Raw genomic sequence first — 7,808 nt, forward strand, 5'->3', positions numbered from 1 at the left:
TGGCATTTCTCAGCTGCTACGTAATGTAGAGATCGGATGTCTTAGTGAAAGACAGCTGAGAAAGCTAGAGAAAATGAGACAAGATGGCAAAACACCATTGTATAAGAATTGTCCAATGAGCAAACTAGAAGCCGACATCATGTTGTTAGAGTTCAAATCGACAAACGGATTGAACGATAAAGGCTTCGATCAGTTGTTAGGTATAATAAGAAAAATGCTCCCAGAAAAAAACGAGTTGCCAGAAAAGACATACTTGGCCAAGCAAATGATCTGCCCCATCGGCCTCAAGGTTGAAAAAATCCACGCATGTTCCAATGATTGCATATTGTACCATGGAGAAAAATACAAAGACTTGGACAAGTGCCCCAAGTGTGAAGCTCTATGGTACAATGAAGGGCCGTCAGATGAGGGTACCAAGACCAAAGGAGGTCTCATAAAGGTCGTGTGGTATTTCCCTATAGCTCCCCGGGTGCATAGGCTGTTTGCATGTGCAAAGTCAGCCAAGCTGTTGCGCTGGCATGGCGAAGAGCGTAAGAAAGATACAATGATGAGGCACCCCACTGATGGGCATGACTGGAGGACTGTCAATACTATGTTCTATAAGGACATCGGTGGAGAGATAAGGCACCTTTGGTTTGCTTTGAGCACAGATGGGATGAATCCTTTCGACCAGGTTAGAAGCAATCATAGCACCTAGTCAGTGACGCTCTATATATACAATCTTCCACCTTGGGTTTGTATGAATCAGTCGTACATCCAGATGCCACTACTGATCCAAGGGCCAAGACAGCCTAGGAATGACATCCATGTGTTTCTGGAACCAGTGATCAAAGAACTAGTGGAGATGTTTGAAAAGGGTGTGCTAGATGTTTGGGACGAGTACAAAAAAGAACATGTCACGATCAAGGGAGTACTTATCACTATAATCACCGACCTGCCAGGTCGAGGTTCGTTGTCCGGAGAGAAGACAAAAGGCTATACTAGATGTGTCGGGTGCTTGGATGACACCGATGCGGTAAATCTACCAAATAACTCAAAGACAGTTTATATGGGATACCGTAGGTTCCTACCTAAGGATCACCCTTACCGCAAGAACAGAAAAGATTTCAACGATACTATTGAGAAACGCTTAGCTCCAAAATATCAAGATGGGCCTGCGATACTTCGAGAACTCAACAAACTGGAGGTTGTCCTTGGGAAGAGGGACAATGCAGTAGCAGCGCCTGATGGGAGCGTTTGGAAGAAAAAAATCGGTTTTCTGGAAACTATCTTACTGGCCATTTCTGAGTGTACGCCACTGTCTTGATCCCATGCACATCACTAAAAATGTGTGCGCTAACACTCTTAACACCTTGATGGACACCGGGGGGAAATCGAAGGATTCACTAGCCACACGCCTGGACATGCAACACTTGGGAATCAGGAAGGAGCTGCATCCCGTGGAGCTAGAGAATGGCCAGTTCGAACTTTCGGTTGCGTCATGGACATTGAAGAAGGAAGAAAAGCGTGCGCTTCTTTCTTTCTTCAATGAACTCAAAGTCCCGACGGGCTACTGTGCGAACCTGAAGAGGCTAGTAAACATGAGAGAACTCAAGTTCAACTATGGCCCTATGAAGGCCCATGACTGTCATGTCATTATGACTCAGCTGCTCCCTATTGCCCTGCGTGGTATCCTCCCCCCAAAGGTCCGTGTCCCAATCATAAAGCTTTGCTCATTCTTCAATGCGATCTCAAAAAAGGTCATTGATGTGTCCACGCTAGAGCAGCTGTAGCGGGACATAGCCGAAACTCTCGTTAGGCTTGAGATGCATTTTCCACCGACTTACTTTGATATCTTATTGCATCTTCTCATTCATCTTGTTAACCAAATTAGAGCTCTTGACCCAATGTACCTGCATCAGATGTTTCCTTTCGAAAGATTGATGAAAGTTTTCAGGAGGTATGTTAGGAACAGATTCAGGCTAGAAGGGGGCATGGTTGAAGGATGGTCAATGGAGGAGGCCATTGAGTTCTGCACATATTATCTAGACATCAAAAGGGTCAGAGTTCTAGAATCTCATCATGAGGGAAGACTACGTGGCAAAGGAATGATTGGGGAGAAATCTGTTACAATAGACGACCCTATTTCTTTCAGACAGGCACAGTTCGTTGTTCTCCAGCAAGCCAAGGGTGTGATGCCATACATTGATGAGCACAGGCAATCGCTGCAAACTCTATATCCGAGCATGTCACAGGCTTGGCTAGATAAAAAACATAAGGAGGAATTTGTCAGCTGGTTGCGACGTCGCTTACTTAGAATAAAGTTGGGTATCAACTGGATGCCTTAGCTAAGGGACCTTCGAGTACAAATCTTAAGTACCAAGGGTATGAGATCAATGGATTCACATTTTACACAAAAAAGCAAGATGGAAAGAGCACATACCAAAATTGTGGTGTTTGTTTTGATGCTCATGACGAGAACGACAACATGTAGGCGACATACTATGGTTTCATAGAGGAGATATGGGAGCTAGCCTATGGTCCATTGAAGGTAGCTCTTTTTTGCTGCCAGTGGGTCCGGCTCGAGGAAATCAACACTGATAGTGAAGGGTTCACTATCGTTGATCTCAAACCACATACAAAGATGGCCCCTTTGTCCTTGCAAGAGATGTTATGCAAGTCTTCTATGCAAGGGACAACAAGACAAAAGGAATGCTAAAAGTAGTCCTAGAAGAGAAAAGGAAGATTGTCGGTGTGAATGGAGTGACGGACGAAGAAGACTACAGGGGCTATCAAGAAATGCCTCCATTCTGGGCGAATGTACCCCTACCTATCTTTCAAGAGGGTGCTGAACTTGCTTACATACGAATTGATCACAATGAGGCCCTCATTATTGATGGACCTAAAGATAGTTAGATTATTGTTAACTATGTAATCATTATGCAGACGTTGTATTAGTAATTCGCACTGAATATTTAATTTATATTTTGTGCGCATCTCTACAATTTAATTATTGACTATGTAATCAAATATTAAGATGATGTTCACAAACACTATTATTTGATAATTATAGACCATTAATTCATTATCATAGAATTAAATAATCAAGACACAAATTTTTGTGTTATTTTAGAATATAAACTAACTGCATTATTTCTATTAATAAATAAAGAAAGAAAAGCAAAATAAGTGAACTCCCTATTCTAGCTCAGCGGTTAAGACCACACACTCTATACTCTGAGACCCGCGCTCAAATCCTAGGCGGGCCAAATTTTTTTGATTTTGCATTTATTATTTAGTAGTGCATTACAATGGGATAAAAGAAAAAATAAAACCATTCTAACCGAACTCCCTATCCTAACTCAGCGGTTAAGGCCACGCACTCTCGACCCCGTGACCCACGCTCGAATCTCAGGCGTGCCAAACTTTTTTATATTTTTTACAAAAGGCTGCGATGGCAGGCTTCAAACTAACACTATTTTTTTATATTTTTTTACCTAAAGTTGGCGGCAAGGCCCTTCATTGTCGGTTTTGGTTTTAAAACCGGCAGTGATAGCTTCTATCACAGTGGGTTGCTCAAACCTACACAGAAGGCCCCATTCACTATCGGTTTTAAACTAAAACCAACAGTGATGTGTAGATGCTCCTCACATGCCAACAGTGCTCCCATGACCACAACCGTTGGAAGACTGCTCCCACCTACCCCGATAACTTTAGTTCAGAAATAAAAATGTACCACGACTGCTAGCCCCTATAAAATGGCCCTCGGCCAGGAGCTAGCCTCTCCATGCATGTTGGTTTCAGCCAGGCCTTATCAGCCATGATACAATGTTTTCCTCTCACAACAAACCACAGATATCGTTATGCATCGTAGTCCACCAAAATGGTACACACATGAGGTACTAGAAGAATGGTACTAAAGATAGAGCAACGCCAAAGATTGGAGATGCCACAAGGTTCACAGAGCCATCTGCTGTGGTGCCGAGCTGAATCCGATGTGCTCTAGACTGTACAGCAGAGGCATAGATTCATTGATGCCACCTTATCATCTCCAACCGATATAGCTCGTAAAGCACCTCGGTGCTGTTGTTTGACCCTAGTTGGTGCTAGAAGAATGCTACTAAGGTGGTTAAATTATAATGTGTTGATACACATTGATGGTAACATTGACCTGTATGCAAATAGGTCTTTGTTATCGTATATGTAATTTTAGTGTAAGGTCTTTATTATCGTATATGTAACTTATTTCTAATTTTTTGATGTATTTCATTACTATCTAAATAAATATATCATTGTTGTTAAAACTTTCCCACTTTAGTATCTAAATAAATATATCCTTCAGATATATGCACCTTCACTGTCAGTTCTATTTAGAAACCGACAGTGATAGTCACCTTCACTGTCGGTTCTATTTAAAACCGGCAGTGATAGTAACTTTCACTGTCAGTTCTATTTAAAAACCGGCAATGATGTCCATGCCCCCCTATATAAAACAAACTACCGGCCACATACATCGATCCCACCCATCCACGAACTCTCTCAGTCTCATTTCTCACATTTCACTCTCACTTCTTAAGACATCCACTCTCTCTCTATGTGATTTGGTCATGGCTCCTACATTTTTCAATGGTATTGATATGTTGTCTTCTCTAATATTCTATCTATATTCATTTTATCTATATTTATATTCATGTTTCTTTGCATTCTACATTTATATATATTCTTATTCCTTGCATTCGATCTATATTTAATTATGTTGCCATATTTTACTTGGAATAATTTTTTGTGCATATATTTTATGTTCATATTTTTTTGCATTTTATCGATCATGTGGTATGAACAACGGACCTCCCCCACCACAAGAACCAGGTTTCCATCCTGGTGATGAGCCATTCGCTCCTAATATGGCCATTCCACGGTTCCCTGTTCTAGCTATTGTATGAAATATTTTTCAACATCTTTTGTTTTTTGATGCTAACAAATAACTGTAATTAGTTTAATATCATTGTTGCATGCATATATGTCACAGACTATATCCCCAATAGATTGGCTGCAAATAACACTTAGCTGGTTCTTTATCTCAGACATCGTTGAGAACACGACATCTAATGCAAGTGGTCGGCTATGGACGTGTGAACTCAGTTTTTTCATCCCTGTGAGGGGTTCAAATCATCGAAACCATATCCACGAGATGGGAATACAGAGCCTGGACGTGATAAGCGCCCAATTAAGTGCCATGCACATTTGTTTAGAGGCACTTCGATGTATTTTTATTGATGTGCCTGATTTCTCGCACTTCAAGACACTTGCTTTGAATGCTGGTGATATCCCCGTCTCGCAATCAAGCGAATGGTTTGCGAGCTACAACCATACGGATGTGGTAAAATGGTCACTTATACCTGAGTCGTGGTTATTTGTTGTTTATTATTGTAATAACATTCTCTATTTTTTTCTTTTTCTCCACATGCAGATTGCGCTACAAGACCTTACCTATGCTGCATGTGGCTTGTGGGCCATTCTAGACCAAGCTACGGAGCAACTCGGGTACGATTGGGACTTCTATAATGGAAATCTCGGCCAGCTCACTATAGAAGGACGCCAGTACTACATAAGGATTACTAACAGGGGCAGTGGTCGTTCAGTAGGTTACATATATGGCTAACCATTCTTTCGGTATTGTGAGGCACGAGAGAGTGCACTCATTAGGGCATTGAACTTTATCGATTCAAGCGGATACATAATCTGTGACATCAATTACCATATATGGCTACAGAGGCATGTTAGTATGCGTGGCCCGATTGATCCCGGCAATGATTCTGATAGTAATTAATGTTTATTTAGCTAGGTTTTCAAGGTCGTAGTTTAATTGGGTTCTAATTTTAATATGTACGGCTTTGTGTGTTTAATTATTGTCATGCATGTAATTCGTGTAACATTCTAGTGTCGTATTTGTCTCAAAATTATTTTTAGGCTTGCACGTGCCACGTGTGAAGGAAACACCAAGTTTGGGATTTTCCGAAGATAGTTTGCTACTTTCTAAGGTTTAATTGAATTTCCGCGTGACGACACTGTTTAATTATAGGTTGAACTGAGTTTACCCATGAAAAAAATCTGAAATGGTGCCAAACTTTTACACAGGCTCTAATGTGCCCTAGGGATAAGAATTTTGTGGAGGTGGATAAAAAAATCTATTGGGTCCAAGATGAAATTCACCCTCTTTTGTCTTATTTGGCACAGAGAAAAATATAATAAATAAAAAAATGAACAGAAAAACCTAAGATCCTGTGTGGGGTCTTATTTTGGGTTTACATGCTCGCCAAAAAAATTTCAAGCCATTTCGACATAGGCGGAGTATACATACTTCACAGAGATACATGTGCCCTTTCATCGAACCATGACTATACACATAGGTTATCAAGGTTTCTGTGGTTCATAGGCATTCCGGTGTCATATTGGTCTTAAACTTTTTCTTAGGCTTACACGTGCCACGTGTGAGGGAAACACCAAGTTTAGGATTTTTCGGAGATGGTTTGCTACTTTCTAAGGTTTAATTGAATTTCCGCGCGACGAGACAGTTTAATTATAGGTTGAACTGAGTCTATCCACAAAAAGATCCAGAATGGTGCCAAACTTTTACATAGGCTCTAATGTTCCCTAGGGATAAGAATTTTGTGGAGGTGGATGAAAAAAATCTATTGGGTCCAATATGAAATTCACCCTCTTTTGTCTCATTTGGCACAGAGAAAAATATAATAAATAAAAAATGAACAGAAAAACTTAAGATCCTGTGTGGGGTCTTTAATTTGGGTGTACATGCTTGCCAAAAAAATTTCAAGCCATTTCGACATAGGCGGAGTATACATGCTTCACAAAGGTACATGTGCCCTTTCATCGAACCATGACTACACACATATGTTATCGAGGTTTCTATGGTTTATAGGCATTCCGATGTCGTATTGGTCTCAAACTATTTCTTAGACTTGCACATGCCACGTGTGAAGGAAACACCAAGTTTGGGATTTTTTAGTGAAGGTTTGCTACTTTATGAGGTTTAATTGAATTTTTGCGCGACGAGACCATTTAATTATAGGTTGAACTGAGTCTACCCACGAAAAGATCCGGAATGATGCCAAACTTTTGCACAGGCTCTAATGTGCCCTAAGAATAAGAATTTTGTGGAGGTGGATGAAAAAATCTATTGGGTCCAAGATGAAATTCACCCTCTTTTGTCTCATTCAGCACACAGAAAAATATAATTAATAAAAAAATGAATAGTAAAACCTAAGATCCTGTGTGGGATCTTAATTTGGGTGTACACGCTTATCAAAAAAAATTCAAGCCATTTTGACATACGAATACATATGCTTTTATTTATTCAGTATATAAAAGAATTTTTTTAATATATATAAACATCACTGTCGGTTTTAAGAAACTGGCAGTGATGAGAAGAAATTGATAGTGATGCTTGTTATCACTGTCGGTTTATTTTGAAAACCGGCAGTGATATATAAAAAATTAAAAAAAATTATGCCAGCCCTCAGGTTTGAGCTCAGGTCTAGGGCTACAGAGTTTAGACACTTAACCGCTTCGCTAGTATAAGATGTGTGCCATGGTTTATTTATTTTATCGTTTTGACCTTTAGACCGCTTAATAAATTATAAAATTAAACCAAAAAAATTGGGCTGCCCGGGATTCGAACACGGGTATCGGGGGCTAAGTTGCGGGGTCTTAACCGTTGAGCCAGTAGGAGGTGTTCGAAAGATGTGGAAAAGATAAGTTACTTATGCTGTAACCACACAAGGAAGTCACTATCGGTTTAAAGAATGGCC

The sequence above is a fragment of the Miscanthus floridulus genome, chromosome 17 (assembly GCF_019320115.1).
Source record: "Miscanthus floridulus cultivar M001 chromosome 17, ASM1932011v1, whole genome shotgun sequence".
NCBI lineage: Eukaryota > Viridiplantae > Streptophyta > Magnoliopsida > Poales > Poaceae > Miscanthus > Miscanthus floridulus.